This window comes from Takifugu flavidus, chromosome 3 (genome assembly GCF_003711565.1).
Source record: "Takifugu flavidus isolate HTHZ2018 chromosome 3, ASM371156v2, whole genome shotgun sequence".
Classification (NCBI taxonomy): Eukaryota; Metazoa; Chordata; class Actinopteri; order Tetraodontiformes; family Tetraodontidae; genus Takifugu; species Takifugu flavidus.
The window spans coordinates 11,464,267-11,478,741 of NC_079522.1; the positions used below are offsets into that span (position 1 = coordinate 11,464,267).

At 43.4% G+C, this 14,475-nt stretch overlaps 1 protein-coding gene and 1 long non-coding RNA gene across 3 annotated transcripts in view; one reads left to right on the top strand and one right to left on the bottom strand.

Moving 5' to 3' along the window:
• Positions 1-14,475, bottom strand: part of LOC130522933 (uncharacterized) — a 22,444-nt gene continuing 7,969 nt past the window's right edge. The window contains exons 2-3 of the long non-coding RNA XR_008949740.1: positions 6,224-6,298; positions 1-618 (exon numbers count right to left, since the gene is read on the bottom strand). This is a non-coding gene — a long non-coding RNA (uncharacterized LOC130522933). The remainder of the gene's footprint in view (positions 619-6,223; positions 6,299-14,475) is intronic.
• The window catches only part of LOC130522930 (prospero homeobox protein 1-like), a 21,472-nt gene continuing 20,484 nt past the window's right edge, over positions 13,488-14,475 (top strand). For both annotated transcript variants that reach the window (XM_057027819.1, XM_057027820.1), the window contains exon 1: positions 13,488-13,807. The gene's annotated coding sequence lies outside the window, so the exon portion shown is untranslated. The remainder of the gene's footprint in view (positions 13,808-14,475) is intronic.

The following is a 14,475-nucleotide window of genomic DNA, read 5'->3' on the forward strand; positions in this document are numbered from 1 at the left end:
TATGAAGTGCAGCGAAACACAAAAGCTTGTAGAGTATTAATTAAAACTCAAGAAGTGTTTTATTGCAAGAATCCGTTAAGAAGCCAGGGATGATCCACGGAGGTTGAAGAGAAGTGCGCCAGCAGATACGCAGCAGGAATTCAGTGCAATTACTACAGAAGCCGATGCTGTCATTGTCCAAAATTGTACAATACGTCACCACACATATGACAATTTTACCCTCCAAATTTGGACTGAGAGCACTTATTAATTGTGAGAACAATTTGCAGCTAATAGGCTCAAATCCAACCCCAGTAAAAAGGTTGGTACAAACTCCAACCTGTGCTTGGTTAGAATATGAGTAGCTGTCATTTGTTGCTCAAAGTGGGACGCAAACGTGACAAAAACCTTATCATTCTTGGTCAAGGTCACAACTGAAGCTTTCAGTACATGAGAGGGTGTGGAGAAAAAAAAGAAAATATTTCTTCCACCACATTATTCACAACGAGGTCTGCGGGTAACAACAGGGCCTGGACTTCACCGGTTGGGATGAGGTTTTCTTTTCTGTGGGTCTGTTTCGCTCATCAGGTGCCTCCTCTACTTTAACACAGGAAAACCTCTTTGACAGATGCCACCAAACTGGAGAAAAAGTGTGGAAATAACCCAGTTCAGATAGATTAAATACATTTTAGCTGTGAATTTTCTTTAGTAAAGCTCACTTCCTGCTCTCGTGCTGAGGTGGAAGATTCCACTCACGCTGCCACGCCCCCCCTCCTCCACACCCATCTGATCAGCTTTCATCAGTTTCACCTGTTGCTCCCTCTTGGGCACATTTATGCCACTGCTGGACATTCATGTCTTGCCAGATTGGCATTGCTCCATGCCTGATTTTCCAGCACATAGTCTGATTGGACTTCTTGGTTTTGACCCTGCCTATCTTGGACTTTTCCTCTACATCTCTGCCCTGGTGAATCTGACAACCTTCTGTTCCCGAATAAGAGTTTTGCTGTGTGTTTATTCAGACTGTTGCCCTCCCGAGACTGTGGTGTGTTTTTTCCATTCCAGGGAGGCCTGTGATTGTGTGCTGTTACCTTCAAGTATTCAATAAAGCTGTTAAAACTGTCCAGAACTGCCGTGTTGCAAGTGGATCCCACCACATACGTGTCAAGTAAACACAACCTTGCCAGCCGCTAGGCTATATTGCAAACAAGTCACTATCGAAAAATGAGTTTATTCTAAAGTGAATGTTGTGTGAAGAAAGTGTTTTTTGACTCTAGCTTCCCACAGACACACACATTTGGACTTCTATTGTGACAAAACTCAGTCCTTGTTCCAAGATGGCCTCACTTCACACAATGACCTTCCTTTATAATTCAATTCAGTTTATCTTTACTGAAATAACATTTATTACAACCAAAGTTGTGTCCATGCACTTTACAGAAACCCAGGGCCTGACCCCCAACAATCATTGAGGCAGGGAAAAACCTACTTTTAACAGGAAGAAATCTTGAGCATCACTAGGCTCATGTGGGGAATCCTCCTGCTAATGGCTGGCTGGGTAAAGAAAAAGGAGATTGGAAATGACAGAGGAAAGAGGAGGAGAGAGAGAAGAGGAATCCCTCTAGAGCTGAGTGGGTCAGTAGGATTAGTTGGCAGATCTGCGCACAACTGTGGGGTCAGCAGTACTGATAGAATGATACAGAGGGGCCGAGCAGAGGCCAGAAATGGTTACCAGGAGAGCACAGGGGAACGTGTGGACATAAACATGATATCCAGAGAAGCTAAAACCACCAGAGACCTGACAATCGAGAAAGGAAGTGGTACGAACAGGAATGTTTCTCTTTTCATAGAAAGTCAAAGAAGTGCTAGAAACAAATTGATGTTATTTAAGGCACCGACCAACTCAACTCGGCCACAAAGTTGTAACAAGCTAGACAAAGGTCGAGAGTGTTCTTTGACTTTCTGCATTTTTTGCATTACTATTCTATTCATGGTGAACTCACATTGAACATATACTGTAATTTCCGGACTATAAGCAGCTACTTTTTTCCTACACTTTAAACACTGCGGCTTATTCTACGGTGCGGCTTATTTATGTATTTTTTCTATCGGCCGCTAGGGGCGCTCGATCAGAAAAGGTAAGAGAGACCGGTGGAATATATGTGTCGAGGAAGACGCAAGTTTAATGTAACTTCGTGCTTTGTGTATGAATAAAATTAGCATAAACAGACCCTCATCATGGAAAATTGAAGAAGAAATTTTACCGGTATGTTTTTTTAACCAGCCCTGTTGGTGCTGTGTTACTGCCGCGTCACAGGCACCGTTTGAAAAGAAAAGCAAAGGTAGTGTAGCGTGTTGGGGAGGGTCAGTGTGAGAATTTCCCAGCATGCTTTGTGGCAATGTGTCTGTGGGTTCGGGTTGGTGTTAACCCTGTTTTTGTTCGTTGTAAATGTTATCTTTTGCAACTTTCAATGTTAGTGTTCTATTTATTGAGTTCTGGTTGTTGATGTATTTAATTACTGTTTTAATTACTGTTTGCACCTGCACACCATAAGACAGGTTATGTGTGTGATTGAAGACCTCCCTTTGTTGACGTGTCGTCCGTTCAGTGTTTAATAAAGTGGCTCTTTCTACAGTTGAACTGCAGAATAAGCTGGCAGAAGTCTGAGTTGTTCTGCGACCTATGTTTCAATGCGGTATAGACAGCGGCTTTTAATCAGGTGCGCTCTATAGACCAAGAAAAGTTGTTGTTTCTGGTAAGAAGACAATGAGCTTGTTAGCCACCAGTGTTACCTTCTTCTGCTTGCATGTGGCCATGGGCCAAGGTGAGCATTGCTAAATTTACAACCCTGTTCTAAGTATGATAATTAGTCTGAATGGAATAATGCTTCAAACTACAGAATTACATTTCTGAAAGAGGAAGGTTTTAAGTCTAATGTTAACAGTAGATATGGAGTCAGCCTCCCCTACCTGGACAGGGACATGACAGCTGAATGCTCTGCCAACGCTCCTCTAGATAGGATGGAGATTGTCCGCTCTTACTCTCTGAACAAAACTGTTTTAATTTGCAATTAAGGCGAAAACAAACAACCTCATCAAAGAACTCAGATATGGTGGGGAGAGCTATCGTTTAGTTTTGTCCCCAATGCCAGTTTATTTGAATGAGGAGAAAGAATAATGACTATCTAAGTGCAGCTGGTAATAGGGCTCGATGGTTTCCATGATCATGCAATTGTCATTGAAATCCCTTTGTTGGTGAACTAAAACGGAAATTTAAATTTGGTGCAGAATATCCTGGAAATTGGTGTGATTTCACTAAAGTTTTTTCCATACAAGCTCTAGAGGAATACTAGGCCCTGTGTCTGAGGAAAATTGCACGGAGGGATGCAGATTTAGGTGGCACATCCGGCATCGTTTTGGTGAACGTGCACCCCCCCCCCCCCCCCCCCCTTCCAAACGCGGTGAAGCGGCTGCTCACAGCTCCGTCCTCATCGTCAATGAAAAAAAATAAAAAAAGAAATCCGACGCCTTGTTATGTTCTGCTTAACCTTTTGCACCATGATTTCTGTTTTTTTTCCACTGACGATGTTTATCATTTATGCTTCTGCAGACTGTCATCTTCTTCTCTGTGCCACCACCTCAGTTTAGATCCCAACGAGCGAGGGGGCAACATTCATTACTTATATTTACAGTCAATTTTTTTCAATTTAATTACAAAGTGTTTGGTTAGCAAAAAGCCCACACAAGACATTGCTTTTAGAATAAATAGCAGGAAAAAATATGATGTTCCATTTGTCATTTCGCTCAAATGGGTCTATGTGGCCAGTGTTTTTGTTTCTTTTAAATTGATAGCGGATGAATTTAGATCCCTCTGGCTACTGATGCTATGCTACTCATAAGCCATGCAGACGCAAAAGCAGGGCAAACAGTTCCCAAGTGACTTTTATGTGGCAGGTAAATTATTGTTTTGTAATTCTAGCATTCTGTTGATTGAAGATGTAAACTTAATAGGGCTCTAGAGTAAGCAGCAGGGGATTGACTGGGGAACCATCTGAGTGTTGGTGTGAAGAGAACTTAAGAGAAGATATCTTTCCTTAGTGTGGGTACGTGGTGTTTCTATGTAAATGTACATACCTGGGAGCAAAAGGAAGACCTTTGAAGAATAATGTGTTTTAGGGGAGTTATCACCTTTGCCCAAAGGGTACGAAATCACTCAAATCTGTCAATGTAATCATGACAATAAGGGAGACTCAATACATGTTTACCAGGACTGCCAATTTTGGCGTGCCAAGCCAAATTTCCCCAAGAGGATGAATCTCTTGCCTTCCAGGCCAAGCATCAACAAGCCATAAATTCTGCTCATGGGACATTTTGACTGCTCATTGCCACAGGCCCTGTACAAGTCCAACAGTGTTCTAAGGACCCGGTGGTGGAGGCAAAAGCCAGGAGCTAGCTGAAAACTTCTGGTCAACCTTCATCCAACAGTACTTGCCAAGGGCTTGTTGGATGATGGTCCAGACGGCTTTCCTTCAGAATTCAAATGTGCTCAGAATGGACATTAATTTACACTGTACAAACTGTTTTTGTCCATGGATGCCAAACACAGGATAATATACAGTGCTCAGAGCAATTTTGTTTCAATGAAAAATCAATTAGCAATTTTAAAACAAACTATAGAAAGAAGCAAGATAAATGGCCTCACTGATAGCATAAGAATGGAAAGATCCACACTTCAGGGATGCCATCGATCAAAAACCCTCTTTGCACTTCATTTGTAACACAAAATAACATTCTGATGTACGTCGATGATGTTTTGCTATATATTACAACCCCCGATCTCCTTGACACATTTGGCACAAATGCAGACAATAAAGTCAATATTCAGAAAACCCAAGTAACAATGTTTTATTATAACCCTTCATCTGAACTCAAAGAATACCAAGTGATTGGTCTCAAAAAGCAACTAAACATATGGGAGTTTGGCTACCGCACTGTCGTAAAGATTTATATCAGAAAAACTATTAAACTGTAAACAAGAATAGTTGTTTCCAAATACTGGTATCTAGCTTATTCGACTAAGATACCAGACAATGCAAATGGAAATCATCACAACGCCCCACGCTGGCATATGGCCTTGCAACTAAAATCATCACTCAATATTACCATAAACACAAGGGACAGCGTGCATGTCATCTGCACAATAAGTACCGTGCACATCATATATATAAGATGAAAAAAACTGAACAAATTCCGACAAGAGAACAAAGTCCATTTTTGAGCACAGCTCACTCAAACTGTGCAAGTAAAGGTACTGACTGAGTAACTGAGGGATTAGAATATCCAACTGACAAATGGGAAGCGTGAATTTACGTGATTTTTAATTTTGGTAGGTCCGCAACAACAGTTTTGCAAAGATTAACTTTAAGTGAATCCCAATACCAACACAGTGCTCCGACAATACCTAAATCTGAGTAAACAGGAAGTGACACCATACGTTACCATGAGCAGCAGTCAGACAGGACTGGCAGGTTTCAATGCCTTCCGGTCCTCACTATGTACTATATAAAAGAATAATAATAAAAGAACACAGGCACGATACATCGTGAGGACTCAAGACATTTAACTGACTGACTGCTGCCTGTGGTAACCTGTGGTGCTTCTGTCTGGCTGCACTGGAGCAAGTTAACCAGAGCAAAAGAAGCCTTTTTTTTTTATAATTACTAATTGTATTTAGTCTATTTTAAAATAAACACAATTCCATGATTAAATTATTAGTTATCTTTTCATGAGGATGACTTTTCTTTGAGTGACAGTTCCTAACCTGACGACACATCACATAAAATATACCTGTTTCCTCCATTAGCAGGTTAGCTCATATACTGTGTCCAGGTTTCATTAGTCTCTCAGATCAATTTCCTCCTAAATTGTCTCATTTTTACCATGTTGAATGAAAAACAGCTGTTGATTTATGTTCAGACAGATGTGTAAACAGGTACGGGGGGGTGCTGTTGGTGTGCAGCTGTGCATCCGTTTGTGCAAGTTCACAGTCTCTTGGAGTTTCACGTGCTTTAACATTAACAAAACGCCTCATTAACACAAACACACACATGTTTAGCAGGTTCTCCCAGTGGAAAACACACACACACGTTTGCACAAACCTCCGGAGATCCAAAAGAAATCACAGAAGGACAGAAGATGGAAGAACGGGAGGAGGTGGGGCGTGCTGATGGGGGAGGAGACACACCTGTTATTAGCTTTTTGCAGACGTTCGGATGGAAGACGGCAGTGGAAGGAAGGAGGATGATGGCAGAAGGAGATCCTGGGAGAGAACAAGGGGTGTTGTTAGGCATGAATAATGGATGGAGGATCCTTAGAGACCTTGTTAAGACATTAATAATGGATCATACTCATCTGGAGGGATCAGAAGAGAAAAGAGGACCCTCAAGAAAGTTCTGATGATCCATTACTGATGAAGAAATCATTCATGACTATTGTGTTTTGATATGATACAGGTGGTAGGAGACACTAAAACCCTCTTTAAAGGGAACTTGGTGGAAATTTTGTCATCTCACATCTACGTGTGAAATGAGCTGTATGGAAATGACCAGAGAAAACACTTCACATTAAAATCAGATCAAAAAACCAAACGTTTCCAAAAAGTCCAGAGTTCAAGTTGAGTTTAACCGATTTAGACACCAGCAGGAAAATCAAAACTGAGCAAGATAAATAAGACAAGGAGAGAGCGGACACACACACACACACACACACACGCACACGCACATTTTGTCTCATATTTGTTTCACACACAGACCAATGAGCAACCTGTCATTTTGCAACATTTTGCATTCTCTCTCTCTCTCTCTCTCTCTCTCTCTCTCTCTCTCTCTCTCTCACACACACACACACACACACACACACACACATACACACACACACACACACACACACACACACATGCACACTCTCCGCCACACTCACACAGGCAGTATGGGTTTATAATTACACTAAATGAAGCAGGAGAGGAACAATTGCACAGGCTGCTTCTTTTTAGTTTTTTCAAATTAATAAACAGGCAAACAAACAACATGGAGGGGGGGGGGAGCAGGTCAGACCATGGCCTCAATCTGGATACACCCCCACCTCACCCCTCTTCTTCTCATTACAGATACGACAACATTTCACTTGTTTTGACACTGTGAACTGGAAATGTCTTACACGTGAATTGGCAAATTTGGGAATCAGTGGTGATTGCCGTTAGCGTTGCTAGCTAAACAGCACCTGGCTTTCTGCCTTCATCTAACATTGCTAAAATATTCACAGGGCTTTAATTTTCTGTCTTGTAAAACTATCCTTCAAAACCATCTGATTTTAACAACAAATGCCTCGCGGTGTACTTGCACTCCTTTTCGGGTTAAAAACATCTGTTCCCACCAAAATTTTAACAAGTTTTGCATGACCACCATCCACCAGCAGCACCTGAAGTGAAGCTAAATGGAGCGGAGGCTCTACTGGTGCATTTAGTGGTTTTACTGGTGCCGTGATTGCGGGGTGCAGCTCAGGCGGAAATAAGTCTAGCTTGTTTTCGAATGATCAGGCAGCAGGTGGCAAGTTAGTGCGTTGCTTCTTGACCCACATGGAGAAGAGGGGTGGACACGAACAGTGAGCTTTTACTTGTGAAACCTGTGCGGAGAACGATGACGAGAAGTTCCTGAGTCACGTGACAAATGTGTGCTTGCATAGGAGAAGGTGGCTGAATTCAGAAAATCTAGGATGTCTTCCTCTGAAAAAAGTTCTAATCACAAACTGGCTGCCCTCTTCTTCCACCTGGAGCTTTACCTCCACCCTCAGCACATTTAGCTAGAGACCATTTTTCTGACCACGGACTGAGACACAGAATCCTGCTGAAGCTTGAGAGACGCGATCATTAGCGACAGCATTAGATATGTTCCTTCCAGACATGTTTACTTCAGCTCGACTGAGCTTCAGTGTAATTTCCCTCTTACTTCAGCTCGTGTGTCTCCGGCCATGTGTTTCATACTGCCTTATTACTTGACTCTTTTTCTTACCTAAAAGTTCTTTGTCATTGGTTAAATAGGAGAACAGCTCAGCCTTCTATCTGCCCCGAGTGGCTTCTTATGTCGCAAGGGGCAGGAGGTAGAATTCTCTAATTCAATTTCAATTAAAGGAGTGAAGGTTTTAATTGATTTTGTGTTTTGTGTGTGTGTGTGTCTGCTTGGGTGTGTGTTTGGCTGACACACAGAGAGATGTCCTACTTTCTCCCGACTTATTATACTCAGCTTCTCTCTATCAGGCTGGCGTGGGGGGGGGGGGGGGGGGGGGGGGGGGGGGTTGTCAATACTGTCATATACTTGATGTGTTGGGAGAAATACAAATCCCATGTTAACAACTTTTATTTACCGTGTTAAAAAAAATGTTGTTCGATGTGATTACATAAAATCTGCTCCAAGGTTAATTCGGCTTTTATTGAATAAAACAAGTAAACAAACGGACTGTTTAGGCGACTTCCTGCATCCAAAGCTTACCCTGACACGCTCGAGGCTATCATTATAATACCCCTCGCAAATATGGCAACGTTATTACACTGATCCCCAAAGTGATGGCCGACTCAAAACGACACGGGTCAATGAGTAGACGGCAGAAAAAGGGCTAAACATAAAAGTTTGTTTTAGCTCTTTTTTTGTCTTTTTGTCCTTTGTCTGTACTTGTGCTGGGGCTTTAGACTCTGCGTCTCCTCATCCCTGGGATTCTGGGTTTTGGCTCAACTACAAGGCGCTAATGAATGTGTTTCAGGCAAACATGTTGATTTTTGTTTCCATGGGGACCCCAAAACGCCCGGTAGTGTCTCAGAGGCTTCGGTCAGCCGACTGGTGGAAAACACTGCCGCCATTCTCCCACCTTTATTGTCACTTTGTCTCTGGATTTGTGCGTCTACCTCCCTATGTCTTTGTTAGCTTGGTCTTTAAATTTTCTCCAACTGTCGTCGCCCATGACTATTTGTTTTCTGACTTTATACTGCCTGCCGCCTTTTTTCCTTTGTTGTCCTCTACATGTGAAGAGCTGCGATAAATAAAGACAAACAGAGCAGGACGCATGTTTTTGTGTGTTGAGAGATGGACGCCAGCCCTCTGATAGCATTGTTAGCCTCTCAACCTCTCCTCACTCCACTGCACATTCGGCTGAGGGCTTTCTTCTTCTGCTCTCCATCCATCCAGGCTCCTTGCCAGGAAGGCGGCATCGGGGCCAAATCGGGATGGGACAGAGGCGGCGGTGTGGGGATGTAAGGGGGCGTCAGTGCTGGACAACCGGGGATCCGGGCCAAAGCTCCGTACCCAAGACCCTTACTTGCCTGCCAGCCAGCCCACCAAAGGGCCTCGGTGGCTGGGCACAACATCAGGCCAAGAGGGGAGACAGAGGCTGGAGGTCTCAGCAGCAGTAATGGCAATGGGCAGATTAAGACCTTTTTTTAGAATCACCACAATAGAGGAGGTCTACAGCAGGGCGCACGCACGCATGCATGCACGCACGTGTGTACACGTAGACACACACAAAGACACACAAGCTCTATTCAGGTTAGTCCATCAGAGGCAGAAAAAACATGAATAAATACATGAGCAGTGTGGGGCTCTACAGGACTGATAAAAAGGAAGAAAACATAAATTACAGGGACTGAAAGAAAGAGTCACAAATTGAAAAGAAATGAACAGATGAATAATTTGGATGTTTTGTACGACAGTAATTGTAATGACAGAAAAAAAGAGCCCGATGAATTATGAAAATCCTTCAAGTCCCAGAGTTCAGGAAATGGAATAATTAGGAGAAGTTGAAGAGCCAAATTTGGAAGTAGATGAAAAAAAAGGTTTTGAAACCTTCAGTCAGTATCCAGCGAGGAGACAAAACGGAGAAACCTAGAAACACTTGAAGACTCCGGGCGGGTTCTTCTGTTCCCAAGGTTTGTTCCAGACTTACTGGTAATGTTTCTGTTCGTAGAGCTCAACTTTTTCAGCTTTTCCTGCCACATGATATCCAATAATTTGCTTAAGTCAAAACTTCCTGTTTTTGAAGCAGCAGAATGGTTGAGGACGGTCTTTGTACCGCCTGTTAGCTTTGGTGGGGGAGAATTTTTAGAAGACTGTGGTGTGTTTCATTTTTCTTTTTCTTTTTAAACACCAATAGCTTAAGAAAATAATGCAGTTGAGTCACGTTCAGTCGTAATAACTCTACAACTGGGATATTCACAATCAGGAACGCTGACACACCCTAAAGGCAACACGAATATTCAAGAGCTACTCATAAAAACAAAGAAGTCATCGACAAACCTCTTGATAAAGTAAATCTTACATTCAAAATTTCCACAAAGCACAAACAAACACAAATGAATATAAAACATGCTTGGCGACACTGTAGAGCTCCAGTTCTTGAAGAACCTGGATAATAAAAAGATATTCTGCTATTTCTGGGATTGTTTGGGTCCAATCGGGATGGAACCCAAAGACCCCTTGAGTTCATCCATTAAACACCTCCTCACTCCAGTAATGTAGGAAAATTCTCCACCTACTTGGACACATTTGCAGCTATTACAAGAGCAGCTGGAGGAAAGAGAAACTGACAAAAGCAGGGAACAATGTCAAAGTTCACAACGTATAAATGAAACCACGAGGATGGTTTGCTTCTCTTTACGTCAGCAAATGTTCGTGTTGTCGACCGCCGCGGAGAGGATCAGGGGCTAATACCTGCAATAAGACCTCTTTGCCTCCACTATATGAGGTAATCCAGGTGTGTGTGTGTGTGTGCGCGTGCATGTGTGGTGGCTCTCAGAAAGGACCCTGGGACCTTCCTCAACAGTGAGAGCTTTTAGCTCTTCGTCGCTAATGTCCTGAATAATGGCATTTTGATGGAAAGAGTAGGTAAAAAAGAGAAAGTGGGAGAAAAGAGGGGGATGGTGCAGGAAAGACGGGAAAAGAAAGCTCAATGTCCATCTATTTCTCCCTCCAGATCCCATCAGCACCATTATTCTGTCTCCACTTTTTTTTGTCTTCATTATTCCTTTTTGCTCTGTTTTCAGTCTCATGGAGAACCTTTCAGGTGACAGAAATTTCTGCCACCTCTGGTGAAGCAAAAAAAGAGGGGGAATTCTGCTTTTAGCAACATTGAAGAACACGCAGGGTCTCTCGGTTCTGCCACTAGATGGCAGCACAGCAGAAACTCCGGCAGTCGGAGAGTCATACAATAAAGTTTTTAGTTCCAGGGTCGTTCTGCTCTGATGGACGTTCCTCTTTGACTGAGACCTTCGTTCACACTATTCTAGTTGCCATTTGTGGGTTCAACCATTCATGGTTTTAGTTCCGATTCAAACCTCGATCATCAGAGCTGGAACAGCGACATCTCACCTGTTTTTGGCCTAATCTTATTTTCACTGCCCCCTGTTGGATTGGGGTTATAGTGCAGCTTTCCTTTCATTTTTACCAAGTACAGAGTTCTCTTTGTTTCAGGTCTACCTGTGGTTCTATGTGAAACTGGCATCTCCTCAAACAGCGTCAGGCTTTAGCTACAAACCAGCCAAGTGCGGCAGTTTCAAAATGGCAGCAGCAAAAGTGTACAGTCGTCAAGTGCTCTTTCTCTCCTCCTCCTCCTTTCTGAGGATGAAGAGTGTCAGCTAAATGTCAGACGTGGCTCCTGCTTGTTTGGATTTGGCTCTTTGGTTAAATCCTGTCATGTAGGCAGTGATTAAACCCTCAGTGCCGGCTAAGGGTCACTCTGGGATGAATCCTGCGGGGACAGTTCACACACACACACACACACACACACACACACACACACACACACACACACACACACACAAGCGCACACACGCAAGCTCAGGGTGAATGGCCCATCAGGCAGGCTAACACAGAACATCAACAAGTTAAACATTGATACATTTACGCCCCCCATGGTGAAAATGAGCCTGAATCTCAGAAAAAGCACATAATTATGTCAGAAACACAAATAAACCTCATTTCCAGCCTGTTTTATTCTCGCCAATGTCTGTTTTCCATGTCTTTCATCGTGTTGAAAACTAACCGCCTTCTTTCTATTTTCTGTCCATCTTAAAATAATTTAAAGTGCCGTTTTAAACAGTTTCAGTGGCCTGATGATCTAAAATCAGTGCTTGCGCCAGAATCAATTTTCTGAATATTGCGATCATCTCGGGCGGCTGCACCGGTGGGTTTTTGAAACTTTTGGAGCCAGGACCCGGGCCTCTGGCTCGGCGAGCATCCTGGGCGCAGCCACCACCTCCAGAGGAAATGTCATCACATTTCACCCTCTTCCCGGACACGCACAGCTGGAGCGCGCTCGTCATGATGCTCAGTCTGGAAGAGAGGCTGCGGTGCGTAAATCCGCGCGCGGATCCTCTCGTGTTGGAGAAATTGCGCTGATGTTTAACAGGATGAATATGGAACAAGGAAAGATGGACTGAAACAAAACCAACTCATAAAAGCAACATTTATTTATCGGCACACATCCTCGTCATTTGTTGCGCGCATATAAAAATATATATATATTAAAAAAAATACATTTTTTAGCAAAATTACGATTATCCCTGAAAGAGTTTTTGCCATATTTAGGCTGGATTTTAAACACAGAAGTCTCTGTACGCACATTTCTCTTGCACTCCTCCATTTTTATCACTTCATACATTTTTATTCGATCTCGCTGTTTGGGTGAGAGTCCTGGAGGGCCGATCCTGCCTTTTTTTAATCAAACAGGCAGTTGTGCTATTGCTGGAATGCGCCTGAACTCAGAACACCGGCACGCGCAAACCGAATCTCGGCTGATCGGAATTTTACAGACAGACAAAAGTGTTTACATGAAATATAAAATATTAACAGTCAGAATGCGTGTTTCGTCTGAGGCCGAGTGAAAATTTGAATTTAAATTCTCCCCAAATGTTTGGATTTCATTCCTCTGCTAACCCAAATACGACCACTAATAGATTATTTCTCACTTCTGATTTACTTTTTCAGCTTTAATTGATGAAAACGAGCCGGTGGGTCTAATAATCGTACCAATTAAATATTTATTCTTTTTTTACATTGTCGGATACAGGAATATAAAAAGCATTTCGGAGTTTAATAAACCGGCCGCGCTGCAGTTTAAGGCGCGCCCTCAGCAGAACAGTTTAAATCTATTTAACTGTTGGCGGTAAACTAATTTTGCTTTATCTGCTTGAAAATGGTTTCATCTGAGTTTAGCTCAAAGAGAAGAGCAGAAAGCGGCAGAAGTTGAAGTACAGCTAAAACTCGTTGTTTCCCCGGGACTCGGAAGCTTTAACTTGCACCTAACTGTCGGCTTCGCGCTCCGCTCCTGCGCGTCTCCGTCCTTATAAATTGAACCCGCCATCCGCGGCTCTTCTCCCTCATTGGTCAGGTGGGGCCGTTACCTCACTCGCGGGCCAGTGACGCAACGTCTTAGCTTGTCCTTCATGTGCGCCTCTTCTTGCACCTTAGCGAGACTCTTGTCGGCGGTCAGGAGGAGACGGTGCCGGACGGAGCGAGTGCGTTGGAAACTCAACACTTCTCATCCCGGGAGAGGAGCGGCGCACACGAGCAACGTCTATCTCTCTCTCTCGCTCTCTCTCCCTCTCTCTCTCCGTGCCTCTCTCTCTCTTTCTCTCTCTCTCTCTGACGCACGCCTTCTCCGTCTCTCTCACGCACACCCGCGTCCGCGCACTCCACGTCCGTTTCCTCTCCGTTGATCTTAACGGCGTGCTCGAATCTGCTTCTTTCTTTCTTCAGCGCGGCCACTTGGAGAAACCCTCGACGGAGAAGTAAGTCTGAACACATTGGTAGTCGAACCTCAGCCGAAACCGTTCGTGCGTGTGTGTGAGAGTGTGTGAGTGAATTGTCCCGCAACATCGTTCTGACGCGTCCAGGCGCCTGTGCTCGTTTACCGAAACTACTTTTACTTTGCGCGCACCTTTTGTCAGCATGATTTCATTTTTTGCTTGTTCTTAAACTCGAAGGTGTCATCATTGTGGGTTTTCGTTTGTTTTGCTGCTTTTCTTTGCTTTGAATTGAACTTTTCACACCTGCCACCGTGTGGGCTCCGCTCGCTGCCCACGGAGTGGCTCAGCCGAAAACATTCAGATCAAATCAAAGGATCTCAAACATGGCATCGGTTTACCGTTTTGGCCGTCCAGCTGACCCGACATCTTATCGGAAAGAACTTTAAAATCTACTTTTTGACCGTTTTGTTCTTATTGTTGCAGACTCGCAGAAATGAGATACATTTTATTTTCGTGCGTAAAAGTTGAACTTTCTTCTCTTCATCACTAAACCCTCGCAGCCTGTTTTACTTTTGTCCACGCAGTCTTTTTTAAATCGTGATTTTTTTGGGGGGGGGGAATTCCTCTTACCTGTTTCAAATCTTCCGTGAACTCGGTTTACGACACATGATTAAAAGGGAAATATGAGTGTTTTGTCACAATCACTTCTC